The sequence below is a fragment of the Protopterus annectens genome, chromosome 2.part1 (assembly GCF_019279795.1).
Source record: "Protopterus annectens isolate FY-2018-M chromosome 2.part1, PAN1.0, whole genome shotgun sequence".
Classification (NCBI taxonomy): Eukaryota; Metazoa; Chordata; order Ceratodontiformes; family Protopteridae; genus Protopterus; species Protopterus annectens.
The window spans coordinates 644,256,844-644,284,755 of NC_056729.1; the positions used below are offsets into that span (position 1 = coordinate 644,256,844).

Genomic DNA, 27,912 nt, shown 5'->3' on the forward strand with positions numbered 1-27,912 from the left:
GTTTTTTAACTGTAGCCTCCAAAAAGCCTTTGTGTCTCATGAATGGAGAACAGCAACAGTCATCCCTCTGCACAAAGGTGGGCCATCTACAGATCCTGGAAAACAGAGACCCATAAGTCTTACTCGTTTCTTATACAAAGCCATGGAAAGAATTACCATGGAAGTGATCAGTGATGATACAGGAAACCTCCAGACACTGGACCCAATCCAATGTGGTTTCATCAAGGGTAGGTCATGCCTACTCAGCCTGGTGCACATTTTTGAGAAGGTCATCAAAGCAATGGATGAGTGCAAAATGGTTCACATTGCCTTCCTTGACCTGGCCAAGGCATTTGGCACAATACTCTAGTTAGGCATTGTTGACAAACTTAAGAGGTTGGGTACAAACCCGTATGTTACCTGGTGGATAGCCAGCTGGCTCACAGACAGAATCCAGGAAGTTAGAATTGGGGAGTCACTCTCTGCAAAGAGGCCATTTACAAGTGGAGTCCCTCAGGGTTCAGTCCTGGGACCACTCCTTTTTTTTTGGCATTTACTTCTCTGAAGTAAAGGGCAATGTCAACAGTCTCTGGCTGACTAAATTTACAGATGACTGCAAATTAGGAACTGTTATTGAATCTCACATTGACACAAATGTTTTTCAGGAAGGGCTGACACAGACATACAACTGATGTCAGAGCCATGGACTAAAACTAAATGCCAACCCATGCGTAACAGTATCCTTCAGGAAGTCATCCTCCCCTGGTTAACTATTATATTTACAACACACCCCTTAGAGTTAACTCACTAGTCAGGTACTTAGGGACACACACAGACTGTAATCCTACCTCTCAATCTCTTAGCGCAAGAAATCTGGATAAAGCCTGTCATAATGGGGGACAAAGGCCCAAAATAGGGACACATTTTAAATATTGCTCTTACAAATTTAGAAAGTTGCTAGAATAGCAGGATTTGTGTTAACATTCACTTTCTGAAGGCTATGAAGTCAAACTCAAATGCATGTAATTTTTTCAGTAATTTTAATCCTTAGATCATCCCGATAATTTGTCAAAAAAAAAAAAAAACACAATTTTTATGAGGAGCACACCAAAAATATGAGGCAAAAATCTGGACAGTCTGTGAAAATCTGTACAGTTGAGAGGTATTACAGTAATCTATCCTTTGACCATCATGAATCTGCAGTAGTGAGGAAGCCATTCTGTTGTGCAACTTATAAACAAAGGTATGGCATTTAGGTCCAAGAAAGTCATTGTTCCACTGTATTTGGCATTCGTCAGACCTATCCTTGAATACATTGCCCCCTTTGGTATGTACCTCACCAGGCATATGCAACAATCTGAATGTCCACAGAGGTTCCTCACTAAAAGAATACAGGGCGTAAGTAACATGTCATGTGCAGACCATCTCAAGGCCCTATCCCTGTATTCTGTCTCCTACAGGCTGTTGAGCAGAGATCTATGCCTGGCATACAGGGCATTGTCAGACCTCACTCTGATGAACCTCCTGCATATCCACAAAACAAACAACACCAGAACTGCCTGTTCCAAAGACTTTAACTATGCCTGTGATATAAATAGAACCCGCTGGAGAGACAGGCATGCATCTCTGAGACCTACACCATCTCTGGAACAGGCTCCCCATCCATGTAAAGCAGAGTTCCTTCTTAACCCAGTTCAAGTGTAACTTGGACAATTGGGTGGGGAACAGGAAATTCATACCCTAGTAAATGCCTATGAACCTGTGAAAATAATTGCTCATACTTGCTAAGGCATTGATACTAGAATAGTTTTATATTACAGATGTGCTAGAGATGCCGATAGTGCACTAGGATTAAGTAGTTTTAAAACGAAGGATGGCAAGGATTTTATCAAGTCCGTTGTTTGATTTTTTTTTTTTTTTTTTAAATTTGTGTATAAATTTATGCATAGGATAATTTTACATTATATGGATTGGGTGATTTATATTTTTATTCAAACTCATAATAACACATTTAACTTAATTTTGCCTAATTGATTCTAGACTGAGTTACATTTACATATATAATACATATCTTAGAAAAAATCCAAACAGTTTAGCAGCCCATTCTCAAAGCTCAGTAATGCCCATTAAGGTGTCGGTTATTGGGGAAATAACACCCTTCTGGGGCTGTAAAGACCGTCCACTGCGTGGGTGATACCCTGTCAGGCATTATTGCTTGCTTCTCAACCTGTAGGTCGCCTAGTGTCAGAACTGGACATAAGTGTGAGACATGATGCAACTAAAAACTCTTTGAAATCTTTCTTCAAGGTAATTGATTTGTAAACTGGAATGGGTGGATCCTGAAGTTCATTTTGTTTCTGACTGTTACTGGAATAGCCGAGAAGAATGAGAATGTAAAGTGGGTCATTTTTGGGCATGCCACAGTGGATAAAGCAATTAAAATGTTTAACACCTTTTTGAGTTTTGAGAGGGAGAAACTATAGCTATGATGAAACATAAGACACACGACTGTAGTAAGCCAACAAATGTTTCATATCCAAGAAAAAAATTACCATAAAACTACGGATTGATATTCATAAGGTCCCATGGAAAACTATTGATACCCACATTGCTAAAGCTAAAGACTGAATTGAAGTTGCACGATTCTCTGGCACATTATATAATAGTGTATATTTAACAAAATTATCATTCTAGGGGAAAAATGTTATGAGAAGCCAATTTAATACTAAATTTAGCCATAGATGTGTATAGCGTCAGCACGATCTTAAATCAAATTAAATGGTTATCAAAAGAATAGGTGTGCAGATTATAATTAAAAATAGAACTTGGTAGAAATATTGGAAAAATAAACCATGAAATTTGATCAAGGTGCATGGCTATAAGCTTAAAAAATGTCCTGCACTACCAGAGTTGTGCTGGTTAAAAAAAAAAAAAATACACATTGTGAAAGCAGCCATGAGAATGGCTTACAGTGATGAAAAGGTGCATAACTTTTAAGAAAGTGAAAATAAGAACTTAAGCACCAGAAGTCAGATCTCGGGACTAGAAACAGTAGATATATATTTGAAGCAGGGCATGAATGCCCTTCTAGCTTATCAATATACCAAAACACTTGTTCATATAATAAGTGTCCAGGCTGTTCTTAAAAATATCTAAACTAGTACTTGCTTTAATGTAGTTTGGTAGTCTGTTCCATGCATCGGCTACACTTCTCATTCCTATAGAATCTTCTACATAGGTTGTCTGATGATTCTGTAGTACTTTTTGATAACCCCAAACATTTCCAGAAGTAGTAGTCTCCAAATGCCCTGTATACCTGAATAAGACCTCTCCTCTTAGATATCTGTAAGAGATACTGTACAAGTTCAGATATTTTAGTCTTTCATAATAACTTAAATTTTCACATCCATGGATACCCTTGGTATATTTCCGCTGTACTCTTTCCAGTTTACTTGTGCTTGTTTTCTTATAGGGTTTCCATATTGTTATTCCATACTCAAGTTTGGGTCTAATGTCATCCACAAAAAATGACATCATTATTTTTGGTTTCCTAGACTTTATAAATCTTTTTATACAACCTATAGTTCTATAGCTATCAATAACCAATTGGCTGACATGATTAGAAAAAGTCATAACTGAATCTGCCCATATACCCAGGTCCTTAAATGAGTCTACAGTTTCTATCCCTATGTGCTGTAATAAGTATTCACCTTTCAATTTATGTCTCCTAAATCTCATGTATTTAGTTTTTGATGCATTTATCAGTATATTATTCTCCTGTGCCCAAATAGTCAATTTAGTCAAGTTATTTTACAGACATGCCTTATCACTAACGCATGTAATCAGTTTACCAATTTCAGGTCGTCTGCATATAGACTATAGAACACCTCAGATGAAAAAGTTAGGTCTGAAAGATACAGTCTAAACATGTAAGGGCCTAGGACAGAGCCCTGTGGGACTCCTTGACTGTATCCAAGGATTTCACCTGTCCAGTTGGTGCGTGATACTTGCCATGTCTTATTTGTAAGCCATGCAGCTATCCATCTTATCAAGAGCACATCAATACCTAGTTGTACTAATTTATTGATCAGTGTTTTGTTTATGACCCTGTCAGATGCCGAAGTTAAATCTATATAAATTGCATCACAGCACAATTTTTCATTCATACCTGTTACATTGTTATAGAACGTTACAGGTAGTAGATCTGTTTTCAACATATGCATGCTGATATATGGTTTCAAGTCCCACCCTATCCAGTTCTGACAGTAACTTATCCAGTATTACCTTCTCCATTATTTTTCCACAACGTGAAAGTAAACGTAAGGGTCTGGGTTAGTCCTACTCTCCTTTCCCTTAAAGGCAGGCTTAATAAGCGCATATCTCCAGTCTTGAGGAATCTCCCCATATATATGATCTAGAATAACTGATAACTGTAGTGTAAGTTTTTGCTGAAGTGTTCTCAGCTCGTTGTTAATAATTCTATCTCCTCCCTGTGCTTTGTTTGGGTCCAGTTTGCGCAGTTCTTTTTCAATGTGATCTAATTTGATTCCAGTATCTGGTGTTACCTGGATGTCACTTGGACAACTTATCACCTCTTTTATGGAGACTTACTGTTTTGCATAAAATTTTGTAACTATATCTATAATCTGTTGTGTCTGAGAATAAATTTTAGAATTTGCACACAGTTTATCAGTTTGTGTGTCTTTACTCCTTCCACATCTTGTGTATCTTTAAAAAGGTTTCATATTATACTCAATATCTTTATATAAATTTTCTTCAGATCTTTCTTGATCTTGTCTTACACTTGCTTATTTCAGTTTTCAAAGTTGTAGTTCAACCTCTCTTCCATTTCGTATATATTTTGTCTCTCACCTTAATCAGATATATTGTTCTTATGGGAATATATCCCCCTGATGTTTTATGCCTAGATCCTGATGTTAAATTTTTTTTTTATTTTTTTTGCACTCAAACAATTTCTCATTCAAACCTTTTCACATTCCATCTGCAGTTTTTCCACTGAACCTCACTCTAGTTAGTTTTACATAGTAACTGTTTTGCTTCCATATAATCTGTAATTAACTGTCTGTACATTGGCTTAGATTTCAGTTTGGCAGAATTATCTAGCAACAAATTAACCTTTATAACCCCATGATCACTGCACAATGGTAGTAGAACTTGACTTGAAGTAACAGTAATTTCTTTGGGAACAAAAACAGTGTCTAGTATGGTCTGTCCCCTGGTATTTTTTTCTTTTTTTTTACAATCTGTAGCAATTGTTCCTGAATATACACTGTGAATAATTTCCTTACTAACCTTGTTGAATCAATATTATTCCAGTCTGTTTCTGGTAAATTTAAGTTCCCAGCTAGTATTATTCTTCCCTCCTGTGTTTCATATAAGAAATGTATGAATTCCTCTAGGTCATCTGCACTTGACTTTGGTAGTCTATAAACTCCAACAATTGTTATATGTTCCAGGGCTGTCTTTATTGTCACAGTTACACAGTCTATAGTAGTGGTATTATCACTGAACATGTAATAAACACAGGTCTCATAGCTATCTTCAATCCTTATCATAATACCGCCACATGATTTTTTTGTTATAATGTCTGTTACAGTAAAAACATTTATGCCCTGACGAAACTGGTTTCCAGTCATTGTTCTTTGATGTTGTTGTTGTTTGTGAAACATGGTTAATCTTGTGGGAACATAGCAAATTTTCCAATCAAAAAAACTTTATTATTAATGCTCCTGGCATTAACAACCATCCGAGATGCATCACATTTTGCTATCTGTGAACTATTAAATTTTCGACCTGGCAAAAATCCTGCCTAGTGTTTGTCAAATACTGCAAAATTCTCTTATCTGATCATGACATGCACACCATCCCATCTGAACATGTGTGCTCAAAACTAGGCTTGGATGCTTTACACATTTCCATTTTTTTTTTAAAACTGGACATTTTTCCATGTAGGTATTTACCCAAAAATCTTTTCATCCTCCGTGACCTGTCTATCCTTTCTATAGGTGATTTGTGAAAAATATGTCATAACACCAGTACAAGCTGTACTATCGAAGAGAGCTGTCAGTTCCCTACTAACAGTCAGAGAATCCTTGCAGGTGATTATTTGTACCAACATGAATAAAAACAAATCCATACTTTACCTTAAGGTGTTTCAAGGCTTGTCTCACATCTTCTATTTTTGCTTCTGGCAAGCATAACACTATTCGATGTTCATTATCATCTCTGCAGATGTAAGTATCAGTTCCTCTACTAATTGAATCTCCAATTACAAGAATATCTTTGCTGGCCAGCTCTGAAGAAACTTCAGTTTCTAATACAGTAATATCTGATCTATCAATTGTTACAAAGGATAGATCTTCATGACTGTTAGTCTTATTAATCCCAGTGTTTTCATTGTGTATTAAATTCTCATCCAGCTGGTATTGTAAGTCCACAGCTTGTGTCATGTGGTCAACATCTGTCTTTCTCTTTTTTTTTTTTTTTTTTTCTTACGGTAATGTTCTTCAATCCTTCCACATTCAGTTTTGATTTCTTAATTTTCACCTGTCCCTTGCCTCTTTTTTTTTTCTGCCTTCTCCGTTGGAAAATTATGCCTTTTTCTGTAGACTGAAGGTTTTCTGATATAAAAATATCATCATTCCCTGTAACCTGTGTGTTACGTAACAAAGCAGTATCTTTTTTGCTGCATATTTTCTTTCCTTTACAGTCATTAGTCCGTTTCTTTTTCCTTCCTTATTATTTGTTGTGAATTTCTTGCTTTCTTTCATTTTTTTGTTTCCTTCTAAACACTGAATCCTCAGATTGCTCAGTACTTGCATCCAGAATCCTTGTAAACACTGAATCCTCAGAATGCTCAGTACTTGCATCCATAATTCATAGTTGTCAGGGGCTTTACAGACTTTATACTTGCATCCATAATTCATAGTTGTCAGGGGCTTTACAGACTTTACAGACAATAGATATGTAATTTCCTAAATGTGTTCTATTTGCTCTTAAATCCAGTCCAGTCATTACAATATGTAACAACAGTTCTCCCAGCCGTGCCAATTGCACAAGTGAAATTATTGTTAGTGAGTCTAGATTTACTTTCAATAATGGTAAGCAAATCATCCAGCCTTTTACATGAGGAACACAGTTCACCAGTGTTATTAGGTGTTACCTTTAAATATGCATAACATTTATTATACTACAAGATATTTGTGATTTAGCAAATCATTAATGGCATACTCATTTAAGGGATCAATATTTAGCTTCAAATAAATAAAAAATTATAAAAGAAAAGAATAATCAAAATCAGTAACCACAGAAATCAAAGAAAACTTAAATCAAATTCTATGAGAAAAATCACACAAGCAATATACAACTAAATACTAAAGTAAGTCCAGTAAAGTTGTTCTGATTATACAAGTTCTGAAAGTCAGACAAAAGCTGTTACTCCTTTATGTTGCGGGTGAATGCATGTAATAGCTTCTGCTCACTATTGCTCGCAGTTGCACTTGTTTTTAACAGCAAAAATCAGTAAATCACAAACCAATATACCATTGTTTAGATAAACTCTGGATTGTCCTCTCTGCAGTCTGTGTGAATTTATAGCTAACTAGGCCCTTTGGTAAGGCTAGAGCTTGCCTGTCTAAAACCTATCATTTTCTAACAACCAACAGTGAAAAATAAAAGGTAAAACAACAAAATATAAATCAAAGTAAATCTTATTGTCTACAAGTTATCCCTTCCTTCTTACAAACAGTGAAAAACAGCGGTAAAAAATAAAATATAAATCAAATAATAAATAAATAAAATTCTAAACAAACTGGATCCTCAGACTGCTGAATACTTGCATCCAGAGTTCCAAAGTTGGCAGGGGCATCATCTTGTTTCATAGGGGTTGAATGATCTTTGAAGACAATAGATGCATCATGTGTTCTATTTGTTCTATGGCTAACAATATCTATCTTACCAGTCTAGTCATTTAATATATGAAACAATGGTTCTCCAAGCCATGCCAAGTGCAAAAGTGCAATCATCATCCTCAAGTCTAGCTTTACTTCCAACAATGGCAAGCAAATCATCCAACTTTTCACACAAGGAACACAGATCACCAGTGTTATCAGCTGTTACCTTTACATATACATAGCATTTATTGTACTGCACAAGATATTTGTGCATTAGCAAATCATTAACTGCATACTCATTTAAGGATCCATATTCAGCTTCAAATGAATAAAATATTGCAAAAGAAAAGAATAATCAAAATCAGTATCTGCAGAATTCAGAGAGAACTTAACTCAACTTGTATGACAAAATTCCCGTCAGCACTATACAACTAAATAAAATACAATAAAGTTGTTCTGACCATACAAGCCAGACAATAGTTGTGATTGTTGACCAGCAGTCCCTTCCTACATACAAACAGTGAAAAACAGTGGTAACAAATACAGTATAAAATCAAATAAAACTTCTCTTACCAGTCTACGCCACAGTAAATCACAGACAAAGATAGGATACTTTAGATATGCTCAGTATGGTAAATAATCGGTATGAGGTGTTTGTGTTGGGCACAGAGTGTAATATGATGTCTCCTGAAATAGTTGAATAACTCCACAAAAAAGGTAAGCTGAAAACATCCATTTGCAAGTTGCTTACTTATTCAGGCCATCAGGCATCATAATTTAGGTCCAAAATTTGCTTTTTTGTGAATACAAGATTAAGAAATACAAGGTTCAGTTTTAAATGGATTCAAAGCTTTTTCAATTTTGAGTTGTATGACTGCATGATGTCTGGTATGTTAAAAAAACATTTGTGATGTGCAGAAGAAGAGTGATTGGCTAAAATAATTATGAAGGCCTACTTACTAATCTGGGATGTCTGAATGCATATGACACTTAATCCTTCCACATTACAAATCCTTTATGCTTGCTAAAGTTCCAGTAGTATTGAAAGAAATTGCAGAAAGTAGAGAGCATGACTGTGCTTAAGAAATGAGACTGAGACGAGTGACTTGAGTTGGTATAGATTGAGATAAAAATGACCAGATAAATATGTACGTAGATCCACCACACTTGAATCTAAGTATACATTGTGAACTTCATCCACTTTATCCTATAGAAGTTATTAGCATGTCATATGCTAAGAACTTCTTCTGTTCTAAATGCTTATGTATTTATCTAGTTTAAGTTAAATTATCTGATACAAAATATGTTATGTAATCAACAAATTAATGTATACAAAAACTATATAAAGATCAGATTTAATAAATAAATGTTAAGAGAATTTGGTAGATTGAATTACCCTTGCTCATTCTCACTGTACTACATTTGAAGTGAGTAGGATGCAAAATGTGTAGACAATGGGTGAGATGTAATAGGAGGGCATTAGGGGGTGGTGTAGAGGAAGGGGTGAGGACAAAGTGAGATAGAATAGTGGGTGGACAGAGGGATGTAAAATGGTTGAAAGTAAAAATAATCTTGCAGGTTTTACTTAAGTTGACTGGCAGGAGAGAGAGAGAGAGCAATGGTAGGAGAGAGAGAGAGAGCAATGGGTGGAGGGGCAGAAGAGAGAGAGAGCAATGGGTGGAGGGGCAGGAGAGAGAGAGAGAGCAATGGGTGGAGGGGAAGTGTGATGCTCGGACAGTTGCAGGTGCAGTGCCAAGTGGAGGTTATATATTTCTTGAATAGGCTTTAGAACTTTTTTGAATTAGATTAAAGGTGGATTTCTGAGTGGAGAATATTGCATCTTTTTGTTAAGCAACAGTACCCGAGTGCCGAGCCATCACAGTAATGATTTTTGAGTAAGTAAGAGTTTCTGCTTTTGAAACCTAAGGTTTCTAGAGGTTTTGTGCCATTGAAGTAATATATGTGACCCAGACCTCTCAGTTGTCCCTATTTTGGAGGAATGTTCCTATTTTCAGACCCAGTTTACCCCTACACATGATGTCCCTTCACACTTTTCTGACTCCCCCATCACTTGTGATTTTTGAAGCTGTCTGGTACACAGAAACCACAGTGTAGTGCATGACCAACATACTAGTGGCAACAAATCAAAAAGGGCACACATTACATCTCCATGTTTCTTAATCAAAAATAAGTCATTTTGTGTGCTAGAATTTTGCATATAGTTCATTAGTTTATAGAATCTGATGTTGTCAGTCTTCATTTATTCCTTGACATGGGTTCGGTACCGAGCATTGGAACTGACTCTGCCTTTACTACAGCCTGCAAGAACCAAAAGATCTACAGCTTAAGTCCTACTCAGAATGCTCCTCTCCAAATTATCTTGGATCTCGTTTGCCGCTTCCTATGACAGGCTGTTTGCCAAATTGCTCCCGAGCTAAATTTATTTTTTTGTTGTATTCCATATTTTTTGTATAGCTATGTGTTTTTATTATTATATAGCTTGTTAATCTTTTCTTCTTCAACCTACCTTTTTCTTTGATGATCCTTGCGTCTCCTCTCCATCCATCCCTTATACACTTAGGTGTATTTTGCGAATACCATTTTTGGTTGTACTTACTACATTTCCTTTTTCTTAAAAAAAACTTAACTGTCTTTTGTATTTTCTTCTACACTTTTAGTCTGTTTACCATTGCTGGTAGCTTTCTGTACCTTTGGTACTCTCCTCTATTATTGTTGGTAGCCTTCCTGTCCTTTTCATTTATTGGTTCATTTGGTTGTTTGTGTTGTTAATTGTATAAGTTTATGGCTGACAAAGTTAAAGGAACTTCTGGGTTTAAAAAATCTCGTGTGTGACTGTAAGATGCCCAGTTCCGATGGACTTTCTCTTTTTATCTGTTGCCTGGGCCCGGTGTACTTGCAATAGGATTGTTCAGTCTGTCATGCCTTTAGTCACTGGGCCCTAGTAGAAAGTAAAAATTAAATTGCTGTTAAAGGGGATGATAAAATCTTACTTTGAGGAGGCCTTACCAAGTTTTTGTGGTAAAAGCAAAACAGATTTATCTTCCCCTTCCTCTTCATCTTCACCCCAAATTATCTCCACCGGCACAAATATCTTCGGATCCAATGGAATGCCCTGAATTTTCTTTCTTGGATAGACCTAGGACCAGATATTCCCCAACCATAGATCCCTTTTCTGGTCAGTTACCCAGTCCATTTTTGGAAAGACCAAAATCCCCCTCTACCCGTTCCACTAGGAGCCTGACAGAAATAAACGTGTTGAGGTTGGTGGATCAGCTCCTTGCAGTGAGGGGACTTGTGGATGCATCCTCGGTTCCAGCCCCTTTGGGTGCCGGATCCCCTCCTTTTTTGACCCCTCCTCTTTCCATCTTTAACCTTCTCTGAGGTATTGGAGATTCCGGCTCTGAGTTTTCTGGCACTGACTGTTTTGGTTCAGATAAGATTTGCCTCTCTGGTACCGATTTTTACACTCAGTTCTTTGGCTCTGTAGGATCTGGAGAACTTTCAGGGTTGTGGCTACGCTGTTGGCTCTGAGGGGCAGGACTCTACTCTTTTTTTGGGGGCCATCTCAGCACCTTGGGGTTCGGCACACGTTCGCTCTTCCCCGACTTCAGGTTCAGGAGCTGCTTCTTCAAAGTGGGGAGTGACCACTATTCTGAGGCAGTCTTTATCTGTTCCAGGTTTTCTTCCATCTTTGGGGGGTGGCCAGCCTTCCACACCATGTTGAGGGCCTTGTCCACTGAGGACATTCATTCAGTTCTTTCTCTGTCAGAGCTGTTTCCCTATCCTACCTCTCGACCAGAGCTTCCTCCAATCTCAGCACCTGGACAGTGAACACCAAAGCCACAGGAGACACCTATTAAAGTACTGTTCTCTTCTGATACCTCCCCAGATTGCCCCACTGAGGAGGTTCCTCAGAAGAGGAAGTTTAAGAGGAAACGCTTAAGATTCCCTGGAGGAATCCATCACAGAAGACGCTGATTTTCATGAGGGGAAGGGGTGGTTGAGGGGGAGGGTTCCCCACGGTTACCTACGGAAGATGTCTCCTTTGGAGACATCTTTGAGATCCATAAACAGAGGGGTGGCTGGATGTCTTAAAAGCCCTCTTTGAAGGAATCAGTGTACCTACAGGCCTTCAGTGCTCGACCATCTACCTCTTGGGTCACTCCGCCTGCTGATGAGCGTATTAAGTGGATCTTGCAGCGGGTGTGAAAGGCTCCTGATACCATTAAACCTATGCCAAGAGGCCAGACAAAATGTTTTCTGCACCAGAGGGCCATCAATTTTGGGGAAAGGGATTACCGGTATATGCCATGATGGTAATGGTGGCCACAAAAAAGCAACTGTCAGTGGAAAGTTCTTCTATCCATCCTCCTAGTAGAGAGTCTGGGGCGACGGATAGGTTTGGAAACCGGGTTTACGCTTCGACTTTTGCATTGTGGTCTTTGAACTTACCCTTCACCAGACTTCAGAGGGATCTCATTAAAGAGCTATTGGATACCCTGGCAGGAGTCTTGTCTGAAGAAGTCCAAGATAAGGTTGCTTCTCAGTTGAACACCCTAGAGTCCATTTCAAATTTGGCCATAAGGCTCATAGCACATGCAGCTAAAGAGACTACTAGAGCAGTGGGATCAGGCATAGCCATTAGGAGACATGCCTGGATGTGCTTATTCGAATTTGCAGAGCCATTCAAGTCTTCATTCATCATTGCACCCTTTGATGAATCGTTCCTTTTTTGACCGTAAAGTAAGAGAAATTTTTCCAGCTGTGAGAAAGACAGAAAGGCCCTTTTTCTAGTGGGCATACATTTTTATATTCCTCAAGCGTCCTACTCTAGGAACCGGAGGAGTGGGAAAATGTGGTTCAGAAAGTCTCGAGGGCCTTTTCAGAGCACACTTGGCAGTGGCTTGCCTAGGGGGTAAAGGGGGAGCTGTAATGGAAGACTCCGTTCATGCGGGAGAGGAGGACCACAAAATCGGGGTTCAGAGACTCCTTTCCTGGCAAACACTACCAGCACGCCTGAAAGGAGGCCTGGTTGCTTTCCTCTGGAAGGAGTCAGGAGGGGGGGGTGTCTACCTTTGCACCAACACGCTTGGCTTCAGATAACTTCGGATATTTGGGTGGAAAGTTATAACCAGACGATATACCATAACCTTTCTTTTTCTTCTAAACAGTTCCAAAAAATTCCCAATGTTCCACCCAGTCGGAAGGAACCAGCAGTACTAGAAATTCAAAAACTGCCACAAAAGAGTCATCCAAAAGGTCCTAGCAGACCAGATAGGATCCGGAATTTACTCAAGATTCTTTAGTGCCAGAGAAGACAGGTGACTGGAGACAAATTTTGGATCTGAGTGTTTTGAATAGGTCCGTCCGACAGACAAAATTCTGGATGGTCACTATTCAGTCTGTTCTCCCATTTCTAGGGAAGGACTATTGGATGTGCTCGATAGATCTCCAGAATGCATATTACCAAATAAAAATGGACAAGCGCTCCAGGAGATTTCTCCCCTTCTGGCTGGGAGCCAGTCATTATCAGTTCAGAGCTCTGTCCTTGGCCCCACCACAGCCACCAGGATGCTCACCAAATGCATGGCAGTACTAGCAGGAGCACACTTGAGACTGCAAGGATTTCAGGTGTTTTCATACTTGAATTACTGGCTCATTACCTCTTATGCCAGGCATCTACTAGAACAAGCAAAGAGACATGCCAACCTGGGGATTACCATAAATTATGAAAAATCACAACGGACTCCAGTCCAAACTTTAAAGTTCATAGGAGTGGTGCTAAATAATAATACTTGCATAGCTTCCCTTCCCTTTCCAAGATTGCAAAAGATCAAGGCCCAAGTGAAAAAGATGGTCAGAAACGAGAGTAGCCACACAACTAGTCTTGCAGGCTTTTGGTTCCATGATGACTGCCATTACGTTAGCTCCTCTAGCAAGATTTCATATAAGAATTCTTCAGTGGCTTCTAACATGTCATTGGTCAATTCTGTATCATCCAGTGTCAGATCAGATTTTTATTATCAATAGCTGCTACAAAGACCTAGCTTGGTGGATTCATTTAGACTAAATTATCTTGGGCCATCCCTTTGTTCCATCTCAACCCCCAAGTCATAGTAACCATGGATGCTTCCCAGATAGGGTGAGGGACATTATCTGGGCAAGACCATCCAAGGCACTTGGTCCCCCATAGAGGCCAGCTTACATCAGTGTTCTGGAGCCGAGAGCAGTGCTTTTAGCATTGCAGGCCTTTTAAACTGCTCTCCCTAAGGAATGATTGCAGTTCAGGCAGACTATGTCAGTAGTTTGGTACATGAACAAGCAGGGAGACAATATGTCAGTAGTTTGGTACATGAACAAGCAGGGAGGAGTTAAGTCATACACCCCTTTGTTGAGAAGATCTCGCAGTCTGGCAGTGGGCAATCTCTTCCAACCACTTTCTGATAGCAACACATATTCTGGGGCATTCCAATTTAATAGCAGACGAACTGAGCAGATGCATTCTACTGCCTCACAAGTGGTCTGTCAATCCTAAAGTAGCCAGGAAAATTTTTTTTCACTGGGGCTAGCTTTGCTGCAGCCTGTTTGCATCGCCCCTGAACAACAAGTGCAGCAGCTACTTTGCCCTGGTCCCCCCCCTCCGGGGGAGTCCCCAAGAGATGTTTTCCTGCACTATTGGATCTCTAGACTTCTGTACCCCCCCCCCATTTCCTTTAATTCCTCAGTTCCTAAAGAAAGCAATCAGGTTGAATAGCAAAGTAATCCTCATAGCTCCCTTCTGGCCTTGACAGATTTGGTTCCCCTTTCTTTGGCCTTATCTGACCTCCATATCAAGATCCATTTGTACCATGGGATCTTACCTTAGAGTTGCAGACTATAGTACATTCCCCCCTTTGACCTAAATTGTTTTTCTTGGAAAAGTACTTTTCTGCTAGCAATTACTTCTTCTGCTAGAAGAATTTCAGAAATTCAAGCCTCGTCTTGTAAACCACCATATTTGATATTTCACAAAGACAGAGTCTCCTTGAACGAACCATTCTTTTCTGCCAAAGGTGGTGTCAGAAGCAAATATCAGTCAGTTTACCAGTCTGTTCACCTTTGTTTGAGAAATTTGGGAATATTGTTTACATTCATTGGGTATCCATAGACAATTGCAATTTTATCTCCATAGAGCAAAAGGGGTTCACTTTATAATCTCGAAATACTGAAATGTCGAATTTCAGTATCTCGAGACCATAAAGGCAAATCCGCAAAACACCGACAGCACAAAACCGCAAAATTTGAAATCTTGAACACACAGCATACACCACACCACGCATACACCACAGTAGCCACACTACAAAACAAAAACACAAAAACATAACACCACACATCCACAAACCTACACTACAAATAAGCAGGGGGGCAAGCCCCCCTGCACCCCCCCATGTGTGGGGCTGCGGCCCCCACACCCCCTACTTATATATACTAACTCCGCGATCACGCAAACAGAAAAAGAAAGTAAACTCACACCCAGACATTCTACAGTCCCTCACGTGCACACACACACACACACACACACACACACACACACACACACACACACACACACACACACACCAACACTTGCACACATACTTTCACCTGCCTACCCTAACTCACACGTACAACTTAAAAACTCACTCGCATGCACTCAAACTCCCACCCAAAACCCTTACAAAATGCTCACTTACCTTAAATTCCACCTAAATCCACACACGACACCGGACAGCATCCACACAAAACACCACACAACGTAGCCTAAAGCCATAACCGTGAATTCGAGATACTTGAATTTGCAATTATGCACCTTCGCTGTTTTAAAAATTCACCTTTATGGTATCGAAATACTGAAATTCTTCGCTGTTTTAAAAATTCACCTTTATGATATCGAAATACTGAAATTCGACATTTCAGTATTTCGAGATTATAAAGGGGAACCAACAAAAGAGACATTAGGAAAGCTGACCAACTATTTTTTCTTTTCAAACACCAGAATGGGTAAGCCAGTACCCATGGTTACCTTATCTAGATGGCTGGTAGACTATATATCCTTCATATACAACATGAGGAGGAAAGTTAAATTGCCTGGGCCTGTCAGGGCACACTCTTGTCGCGGTCGTGGTTTGGTTCCTGGTTCCACACTCTCTACTAAAGTCATGGCTACTTCAGCAGTTTTTCATTCTATGGCTTCCATGGATGATATTTGTGCAGCTGCAACACGGACTTCCACACATACCTTTATTGCTCATTACAAATTGGATTTGGTCTCTAGGGGAAGAGTATCCTTTGGTTCTATGGTTCTCGGGAATATCGTTCTGCGAGTACTCCCAAGATATAAGGCAACTGGGGACTCTGTCCCATATGTCAAGGAATAAATGAAGATTGACAACATCAGGTAAAGACGTTATGTACTTACCATAACATTCCATCTGTGTTGTTGAGCTTCATTTATCCTTGACTTCCCCATCCTCTATCCCCTTTTCATTCAGACCTCCTGGTGGAACAAAATCTGGTCCTAGTTATGTGTTTTCATGTGTGACACCAGGTATGGCCTCCATTAAAGTGCTATTAGGATTATTTTCTGTCATGTTTATCTGCAAACTCGATCTGAGGTAATTTGGAATGGAGCATTCTGGGTAGGACTTAAGCTCGAGAGTTTTTGGTTCTCGCTGGTTGTAGTAATGGCCGAGTCGGAACCAAACCCATATGTCAAGGATAAATGAAGATGGTCAACACAGATGGAACATTATGGTAAGTACATAACTTTTCTTTTACACCGTCTCTTTGATAATGTGCATATATTTTTTTATTGTTATCACACTGTTTTTTTTAAATGTTTCTGAGTAGTATCCCACATTTCTTACTGGAAGCAGGAAGAGTTATGTGCTATTTGGTATTCAAATTTTATGCAAAGAAGATGTCTGGATTTTTGGCTGGATGTACCTAGATTTCAACGGCCTTTCCTATTTTCAGTGTCTATAGGTTGAGAGGCACGAGTATAGTTGGGGGGGGTTGCATTGGTGACATGTAAAAGGTTTGTGTAGAAATTTGTGAAGTACTTAGTCCCAAATTCAAAGTCAAGAGAGGTAGTTCTAGCCATACTGAAGTTTGTTGAGTTGGCAAATTGAAAGTTGTTCGTGTGCTATTGGCATACAACAGACTCTGTAGTAACAGCACATGAGTGGCTGTTATGAGAGCTTGTTCAGTAAGGAAAGTGTTGGTCTTGTGAAGTAATCAGTGATGTCCTTCCATTTCACTGTTGCAACATTCTTAACATTAAGGAGTCCCTGTCCAGGGCAGCCCGATGTCCATCCAGTATAACAAAGCCTTAGGTTGCTTTAAGGTATGCCGTACGTCATACGTATGCTTCCTGTCTAACATAGGGCATAAATGTGACATCCAGATGTACCATTGTCAGAATTTCTTTGCTGCCAGTCTGAACGCCATCTCTTGATCGCTGATCTGAACACCTACATTCCGTTGCTAATTTCACAGAGTCATTGCAGGTAAATGCCCTGTTGGAGTTCCTTTTTTACTTGTCTTGTTGCTTGTGAGGTTTCATGTCATCCAAGAAGGGTAAATGACAGTGTGGGAGACAGATTCCCCATAAAGATTCCCCATAAAGACTGCCACGAACAGTGTCTGTTTACCCTTGGTGCCTTGCACAAACATACGTCATGTTCCATCTGTCAGGATTTTGTCCCAAAAACATTGCATAGTTAGCATTCTTCTTTAGCGCTGTATGTGGAGAATCAGCGACATAAACTTCTGCAAAAGATCCTATGCAGGGAACTTCCCACCCCAAGGGACAGCTGTCAGGGAAGAAGGCCAAGAAGCCTAGGCCGGAATCTTCTGTTATTCATTCTCCACCGGACGTTTCTCCCAAGCTGAATGAATGCCCGGAGGTTTGCCTGGCTTTGTCTGATTCCCCTGCCGCGACCAGGGTGAAGGCTGTCAGGAATCCGACTTTAAGCATGTTTGAAGAGGCTTTGCAGATGTCCGTTTCAGTTATTCAGGGGGAACCATGGTTGGTCATTTCCAAGGGTTGTTCCTCAGATTTTAGTCAGAAGAAGTCCCTACTACTATTATTGAATGCTGTCCTGGGTCTGAGCCTTTCAAGTTGTTTAAGACAGACATCCCATTAAAGAAAAAACAAAAAAAAACTAAACTTGTTTCTCCTGCCCCTAATGATCAACAGACTGAGTTGAGTGGCAGGCCTTCACTGAGGTTTTGTTTAGTGCTTTGATGGGATTAAAACCTCCTCAGGGTGTTTCTGTTCCAGCGCCCCCTTGTTCCTCTACCCCCCTTAAAAGACACTGGAAACAGGATTCCTCTGAGGAGGAGTTGGATTCTCATGAATAATCCCTTGCCTACTCTTCCCAAATTGCTTCTGCTTTGGACTATGGGTCAAAGGAAGAAGATTCTACCAGTCCTAATGCTCCTTTTTAATGAGATTTCTTTAGGGGACACAATCTCCAAGATGATGGGAGTTTTTAAAATGGGATTGTGCCCAGGTCTCCGAGATTCATAAGCGGTACTATGAGTTGCTGCAGATGGAATCCTCTAAATTTTCTTCTTTTCGTCTTGTTTTGGCTGCCTTGTTAGATGCGTTTTCCAATGCCTCTAAAGCTGCTGATTCTCAGCCCCCTCTCCCAAGAAACCTGACAGGTTTTATAGGGTGCCTGAGGACTGTAAATTTTTGTACAATTGTTCTGCTGCTGATCCCTCAGTGCTGATCCCTCAGTGCTGTCTGTAGCCTCCGACAAGCCCTCTCAATTGCTTCCTTTGCCCAAGTTACTGCCCTCTGAAAAAGGCAGCATGGAAGGGCTGGGTAAGAAGGTTTATACCTTGGTTATCTTGGCTTTTAGGGCTGTTAATTATCAGACCCATATGTCCAGGTATATGTTGGCTGTCCTGTATCAGACTTGTCAGGTTACATCTTATCTTCCAGGCTCTGAGGGTAAAGCTTTTGCTCTTTCTGTTGGGGAGTTCCTCACAGGTGGCTTGTCATTCCATCAAGTGTAGTTATGGGTCTGCTGCTTTTGGATCCGTAATGAGGTATTCTTGGCTTTGGCTTCAGCCTTTGCCTGATGAAATGAAGGCTAAGTTAATGGATGCCCCACTTGATAATAAACACTTGTTTGGTGAAGCTAAGGGGAAGGCTGTACAGGAACTGAAATATGTTTGTTTCTCCTGTTCCTAAATTTCAGAAAAACTACCCCAATAAGCCTGCCTTTGTTCGCAGGCAATCTCGCTCGTCTCCTAAGAGGCAAAAAGGGTGGCAAGTGGGCTCCTCCTGCTAAGGCTACTCGGACTTCAGGGACTCTGAAGTCTTCCTTTCGAGATAAAACCAGGTGCTGTCTGGCTATCCTATACTTCCCAGCCACTTTCCAATTTCTCTTTGCCTCACTCACACACTCACACACTCACACTCTCTCTCTCTCTCTGTCTCACTCTGTCTCTGTGTCTCTCTCTCTCTCTCTCTCTCTCTCTGTCTCTCTCGCTCTCTGTCTCTCTCGCTCTCTGTCTCTCTCGCTCTCTGTCTCTCTCGCTCTCTGTCTCTCTCGCTCTCTGTCTCTCTCGCTCTCTGTCTCTCTCTCTCTCTGTCTCTCTCTCTCTCTGTCTCTCTCTCTCTCTCTGTCTCTCTCTCTGTCTCTCTGTCTCTGTCTCTCTGTCTCTCTCTCTCTGTCTCTGTCTCTCTCTCTGTCTCTGTCTCTCTCTGTCTCTCTCTCTCTCTCTCTGTCTCTGTCTCTCTCTCTCTCTCTGTCTCTCTCTCTCTGTCTCTGTCTCTCTCTCCGTCTCTGTCTCTCTGTCTCCTTCCTCTATTTGGCTACATATTACTCAAGATTCCTGGGTTTTGCCCATTATTCACTGGGGTATTTCATGGTGTGGAAATCCCTTCCTCCTTTTATGGGTATTCCTCTGCCTCCTGGGGAAAAACTTTCCTTTTTCCCTAGAGGTGCTTTGAGACCTTTTGACTCTGGATATGTTCAAGTGTTGCACTTAATTTAAAATAGTTTTTTTCTCTAAAAACTGCATTTTACCTGATTTTGGCCTAGCACTCAAGTGTGGGGTCATTTATTGCACTGTTGTGATTATTTTGCTGCTTGTGTATCTCTGCTACCTTTAAACTACAACAAAAAGAAAAAAAAAATCATGCTTTTTTCCCACTTTCTGAAAGTTAAGAAAGTTCAGTTACAGATTTGCTGTTCTGATTTGTTTGGAAGTTTCTAGAAGGCCAGTGCTTGCTTGGGCTAAAGGGAATTCTCTGTGTTCACCAGTGGGAGTGGTTAGCACTGAACAGCCTGCCTGTCCCTGGAGGAGTGGTTACTACCTAGAAGCTGTAGTTTTATTGGCCATTTTGGGTCAATTCTAAACTCCTTGATCTGTCTCTCTTAAAACCCTTCAACTCTCTTTTTGCGCGGTTTTGCGCACTGAGCAGCGTTGGGCAGTGCCACCTAAACAGGTTTAAACTATTCCAGGCTCCACAAAGTCTGCTCTTCATTTTTTCCCTTAGAACTGTTCAAACTCTCAAAGTAATCACTCTATTCTCTTTCTAAAGCCCTGTACTTGCTCAGCTCTTATAAGGAAACACTAACTTAACTAAAGCACTACACCCGCCTTGACGTCTCATAAGTATTAGGCTCCTGATTGGTCCTTCCTGATAAAGTGAAAAATCAGTTCCCTTCCCTAATCTGATCAGTAAAAAAATAGTTCCCTATACTAATCTGGTATGTCCAAGGGTCAGTTTCAAGGTTACTCTCCAGTCCAGCTGGTGAATCTGGGAATTTTGAGGCAATGTTACAGTTGCCTTATGTACACAGACAACCCTCTCCTCCTTCCAACAAACTCCAATACATGTGAGAGATACAGCTACACAGCCAAACTGGAGGCAGAGCTCTCTCAACCCAAGACTGGCACAGTCAGTCAGGAGGAAAAGGTAACCACCCACACCACAAATCCAGTCTCACACAGACCTATTGCATCTGCATACCCAACACATAAACACACAAAAACATACTCGGAGGCTCTAAATAAAAATCTGCCTAAACAGCAAAGACCTCCTAAGCAGATATCCAAGCAACAGCCACCCCTCAACAATACCCACGAATCACATATCTCTCAAAATCAGTGTGCCTCACAGTCACAGCCCTTAAGGCCAAACAACACACCAAATACACTTGTTATAGGGGACTCTATTGTCCGGCACACTGACGTCCTGCTCACCAGACTGAACAAGGAGAAGGTCACTGTAAGCTGCCTGTGTGGTGCCAGGATCCGCCACATAATGCAAGCACTCTGGTCACTCCAAAGCAAGTATAAGTATGACTCCGTCATTGTCCATGCTGGTGTGAATGACCTGAGACGTACCTCCCTGGACTACATGAAAAGAGACATAGAGGAGCTCTCTGACCATGTAGCCCAGGCTGGTATGACCCTGACCTTGAGTAGCATCTTGCCCTCACCAAGAATGATGCCACAGTATAAAGACAAAATGATCAGTTTCAACAATTGGCGAAAGTATTGGTGTCATTCAAAAGGGATCCAGTGTCTGTCAGCCTGGGATGACATGCACGACAAGCCACGTTGCTTCGCTAGGGACGGTTTGCACCTGTCACCCTTAGGCTTTCGTATACTGGCCAAGGCTCTTTCCACCCCCATAGTGCCTTTTTTAGGCAAGGCTCAAAGGACAAGCCCACCTCCATAGACAACCCAAGGATAAAAAAACTAATGCTACTCAATGCCAGAAGTCTAAACCTCAAGATGCACGCACTCAAGGCTCTCCTCAGTGTGGAGAAAATCGATGTCTGTGCAGTAACAGAAACCTGGTTCAAGGTTCCTGAGAGCACCCCAGCACTACCAGGTTATAACTCATACCATGCGTTTTGGCCCCAAAACTCGGACCGAAGCACAAAAGGAGGTGGGGTATCTATATTCATCAACGATACCTACACCTCCAGGTTAGTGGCACTGCACGAAGCATCGGAAACCATCCATGTGCAACTAACAGCGGGCAAAACTGCCTTTCAGTTTGTAGCTTGCTACAGAACACCCCTATTACAGGAACCCCACTTGGCATTCCTGAGAACACTGGACAATATGAAGGTCTCTCCAAACACTGTTATTGGGTGACTTCAACTACCCAAACATTGACTGCGAAAACTACTCAAGCCCAAACACCCTCACCCAACGGTTCCTTGAATTTATAAACTCTAACGCAATGGAGCAACTGGTCACCACTCCCACAAGAGGGAACAACATGGGGACTCTATGTTCCACACCAGAGGTAAACCCCTCAGACCATAAACAAATTCCCTGGACATCCATATCCCGTCCCCACCCCCAGCAAAGGAAATCACTGTAAAGAATTTCTCAAAAGCCAACTTTGCACTTCTAAAGACTGAGGTGGAATCCTTCAAAGCCCCTGGGCCAGAGGATAATACAGCCCAATCCGCAGAATCCTTTACAAATGCATTCTATGAGCACCTGCAGGAATGCATGGATCGTGCTATCCCAAATAAAACCAAGACTCACTCCTCCAAAAACAGGAGACTGGTCTGGTGGACCCCGGCCATAAATAAGCTATACAACAGAAGGAGGAAGCTACTACATGACAGAGCAAAATCCCAAAAAGGGAAGGCATCTCTGATCAGTATTGGCAAGAAACTTCGATCCCTCATAAAATCATCAAAGGCCAGTTTTGAAAGAAAAATTGCCCTAGACACTAAAGATGATCACAAGGCCTTCTTTAGTTATGTCAGGAACATGGGCGGAAACTCCCAGATATGCTCTGAATGGTTGCATAACGGTACAAAATATATCGAACCTACAGACATAGCCAACATCCTGGCCGACAGATTTAGCGCAAACTCCCCCCCCTTCCCCCCAAAGGAGCAAATGCCTATCCCAACTGAATGTAACCTCCCTGACATCACAGATGCACAGGTGAAAGCTGCCCTCTCCAAAGCAAAAAACACAGCATCTATGGGACCGGACGGTGTCCCAGGCTGTGTCTTACACGAGCTCCAAGAAGAACTGAACCCTCACATTAAGTCACTGTTCAAACTTAGCCTTACTACCAAAGAATGGCGTACAGCTACAGTGGTCCCACTCCACAAAGGTGGTGCCACAACAGACCCCGGAAACTATCGCCCCATAAGCCTGACTAGTCTGGTCTGTAAAGCTATGGAGCGTATTATCATGGAACTCATAAACAAAGACATTGGGAGCCTCCAGACACTGGACCCTACCCAATTCGGCTTTAAGGGCAGATCTTGCCTCTTAAACCTAGTTGATTTCTTTGAAACAGTTACCAAAGCCATAGATGAGGGCAAGGTAGTCCACACAGCCTACCTGTACCTCGCAAAAGCCTTCGACACAATACCCCACTCGGGCATCATAAATAAGCTTACCAGCTTAAATATCACCCCCTATATCACAAGATGGGTTGCAAACTCGCTCAGAGATAGAACCCACATGGTCAGAATCGTAAGTGCCATGTCCGAATCCAAATCAGTTACAAGTGGCGTCCCACAGGGCTCAGGTCTGGGACCTCTCTTGTTCGGTATATACTTCTCTGAGGTTCAGGCTAACACGGGAGGATTATGGCTGACAAAATTCGCAGATGACTGCAAACTGGGGGCCATAATCGAATCTCCAGCTGACACAAGCATCCTCCAAAAGGGTCTCGCAGAGACGGATGCTTGGTGCCAGAGCCATGGCCTCAAGCTAAATGCTAAAAAGTGCATAGTCATCCCCTTTGGGAAAAACAAGGTGCCCAGAAATTACCACATAGGTGGTAATCCATTAAGTACGGAAGAAGTAATTAGAGATTTGGGGACCAACGTAGATAGTAATCTCTCCTTTGATAATCACGTTGCCAAAGTGGTTAGAAAGACCTTCTATATAGCCCACCTTATCACGAAAGGGTTCGCATCTAGATCAAGAGAGGTCATTGTGCCCCTCTACTAGTCACTCATCAGGCCCATAATTGAATACAGTGCCCCTTTTGGGATATACCTTACCCGACACCTGCAGCAACTGGAGAGACCCCAAAAGTACCTCACCAAGAGGATTATGGGCTACAAACAGATGTCCTATGCAGCTCGACTAAAGAAACTCCAGCTCTACTCAGTTGCTTACCGCCTACTCAGGGGCGATCTATGCCTGACATACAAAGCCGTGTCAAACCCAGAATTAATGGACATGCTCCACCTCAAAAAATCCAAGTCCCTTAGAGGTACACACTCCAGGGATCTAAAACTTCAGCACAAAAATAAATAGGACATGCTGGAGGGACAGATTCATTTCCCAGAGGCTCCCCTCACTCTGGAATAGAATCCCAGTTCATGTTAGACATAGCCCCTCGCTGACCCTCTTCAAGCGAAATCTGGATGCGTGGATGGGAAATCGCAAATTCACCCCTGGGATTTCTTCTGTGTCCCTGCTAGACAGAGGCACAGTAAACTAATCTTAAAAGGGTACCTTCTGTGACCTACTTTACAGAGGCACAGTAGGCTAATCTAATAGGGAGGCGGAAGCCAAATACACTCTGGCTAGGCTTATAAATGCCCTAGGGCAGATAGCCTAGTATCTACCTATGAACCTAAGAGGTGCCTGTGTCCCAATGGGGGAGGGAGGTTACTCCAGAATGTTTCTAGTTCCCAGAAAGGAGGGTTCTTGCAAGAGACCAATTCTAGACCCCTCTCATTTTAAACACTTTTCTGAAGGTGCCCATTTTTCAAATGTTTTCCTTTCAGACTTTGTTCCCTGTTTTGCTTCCTCAGGCTTGTATGGGGTGTCTGGTTCTCAAGGATGCTTATTATTCTGATCCATCCCCTTTTCAGGAAGTTTTTGCATTTCTGTCTTGCTTCCTGGCCTTTTCAGTTCTCTGTTTTGCCCTTTGACCTTTTTACTTCCCCGAGGATATTCACCAAATGCCTTGCTCCTTTGATTGCTTTTTGCAGGCTTCAGGGGATCCATGTATATCCTTACTTGAGCGACCTGCTGTTTCAGCCATCCTCTCCAGAGATCCAGTGGCAAAATGTCCATTTTTACCATCTCTCTTCTTCAGAGCCTGGGGTTTACAGTAAACTACAAAAAGTCTCTGACTCCTTCTCAGGACCATGTTTTTCTGGGTTGCAGGATTCGGATAGTGCCTTTGCTGACATTTCTGACTCCTCCCAAGGCCTTGACCTTCATCTCCTTTCAAATTCTTCTTCCTCTGGCTTCCATTTCAGCCAGGGAGTTTCTGAGAGCTATGGGTTTCATGACATCCACCATCCCTATGCTCTCTCTGGCCAAACTTCACATGAGGAAGTTTAGTCGTTCCTGAAGTTAGTTTGGCTTCAGCATGTGCTTCTCCAGGAATTGTAATTCCTCTTCTGCCTTGTCTCCAGAAGGAACTCCACTGGTGGATTCAGCAGTTGTCCTAAAATCCAGGGCTCCCTTTTCATCCCCCTTTTCCCTCTCAGGAGCTGTTCACAGACTCTTTAAGCATGGGATGAGGAGCAGTATTTGGCTTCTTAAAGGTGGAGGGGGTCTGGTCTCCTCTTCCACAGAAGGAGCACATAAAGGCTTGCACCTGTCACCCCTGGGCTTTTGGATATTGGCAAAGGCTCTTGCTACCCCCATAGTGCCTTTTTTAGGCAAGGCTCAAAAGACAAACCCACCTCCATAGGTATCACAAGGGATAAGAAACTAAGAGTAATGCTACTCAACGCCAGAAGTCTAAACCTAAAGATGCACGCACTCTAAACTCTCCTTAGCATGGAGAACATCGATATCTGTGCAGTAACAGAAACCTGGTTCAGGGCTCCCGAGAGCACCCCAGCACTACCAGGTTATACCTCATACCATGCTTTTCAGCCCCAAAACTTGGATCGAACCACAAAGGAGGGGAGTATCGATATTCATCAAAGATACCCACACCTCCAGGTTGGTGGCAAAGCACGAAGCATCAGAGACTATCCATGTGCAACTAACAGTGGGTAAAACTGCCTTCCAGTTTATAGCCTGCTACAGACCACCCTCCCAACCCAGGAACCCCACTCGGCCTTCCTGAGAACACTGGAAAATATGAAGGTCTCTCCAAACACCATTATATTGGGCGACTTCAACTACCCAAACATAGACTGGGAGCATTACTCTAGCTCCAACACCCTAGCCCATAGATTCCTAGAATTTATAAACTCAAATGCGATGGAACAACTTGTTACCACTCCCACAAGAGGGGAAAACATATTGGACCTGATCATCACCAACATGGGGATTCTATGCTCCAGACCAGAAGTGTATCCCTCACTGGTAAGATCAGACCATAAACTAATCTCACTGGATATTCACATCCCGACCCCACCCCCTGCCCAGAAAACCACAGTGAAAAACTTCTCTAAAGCAAATTTCACACTCCTCAAAACCGAGGTGGAATCCTTCAAAGCCCCTGGGCCTGTGGAAAATGCCCAGACCACAGAATCCTTTATAAACGCATTCTATGAACACCTTTAGGAATGCATGGATCATGCGATCCCAAATAAAACCAAGACCCAATCCTCCAAAGGCAGATGTCCTGTCTGGTGGACCCCAGCCATAAACAAACTATACAATAGAAGGAGGAAGCTACTAAATGATAGAGCAAAATCCCAAAAAGGGAAGGCATCACTGATCAGTATTAGCAAAAAACTACGGGCACTCATAAAATTGTCTAAGGCCAGCTTCGAGAGAAAAATTGCACAGGACACTAAGGATAATCAAAAGGCTTTCTTTAGTTATGTTAGGAACCTGGGTGGTAATTCCCAGATATGCTCAGAATTAGTCCAAAATGACAAAAAATACACTGAACCCACAGACATTGCCAACATCCTAGCTGACAGGTTCAGTGCAAACCCTCCCCACCAAAAGGGCAAATATCTATCCCAGCAGAGTGCTGCCCCCCTGACATCTCAGATGCTCAGGTAAGAGCCGCCCTCTCCAAAGCAAAAAACACAGCATCAATGGGACCAGACGGTGTCCTGGGCTGCGTCCTACATGAACTCTAAGAAGAGCTAAACCCAAACATAAAACTACTGTTCAATCTCAGCCTTACTACAGGATATGTGCCCAAAGAGTGGCGTACAGCAACAGTGGTCCCTCTCCATAAAGGTGGTGCCTCAACGGATCCTGGAAATTATCGCCCCATAAGCCTGACTAGCTTGGTCTGCAAATCTATGGAAAGGATCATCATGGACCTCATAAATAAAGATATTGGGGACCTACAGACACTGGATCCTACCCAGTTCGGCTTTAAGGGCAGATCCTGCCTCTTAAACCTGGTTGATTTCTTTGAAACAGTCATCAAGGCCATTGACGAGGGGAAGGTGGTCCACACAGCCTACCTGGACCTCGCAAAAGCCTTCGATACAATACCCCACTCGGGCATTATAGATAAGCTCACCAGCTTAAATGTAAACCCCTATGTCACTAGATGGATTGCAAACTGGCTCAAGGACAGAACCCACATGGTTAGAATTGCTGGAGCCATGTCAGACTCCAAACCAGTTACAAGTGGTGTCCCACAAGGCTCAGTCCTGGGACCTCTCTTGTTCGGTATATATTTCGGAGGTACAGGCCAACACGAAAGGACTGTGGCTGACCAAGTTCACAGATGACTGCAAACTGGGTGCCATAATCGACTCTCCAGCCGACACGAGCATCCTCCAAAAGGGCCTCATAGAAACAGACAACTGGTGCCAGAGCCATGGCCTCAAGCTAAATGCCAAAAGTGTATAGTCATCCCTTTGGCAAAAACAAAGTGCCCACAAATTACCACATAGGTGGTAATCCATTAAGTACAGAAGAAGTAATTAGGGACCTGGGGACCCAAGTTGATGGCAATCTCTCATTTGACAACCACGTGGCCAAAGTGGTTAGAAAAACATTTTATATAGCCCACCTAATCATGAAGGGATTCACATCTAGATCAGGGGAGGTCATCGTGCCT

The 27,912-nt window shown here is 41.8% G+C and overlaps 1 protein-coding gene across 1 annotated transcript in view; it reads left to right on the plus strand.

The window, feature by feature from the left end:
- XKR5 (XK related 5) overlaps positions 1–27,912 on the plus strand; it is a 482,218-nt gene that overhangs the window by 38,058 nt on the left and 416,248 nt on the right. The gene's annotated exons all lie outside the window — the stretch shown is intronic.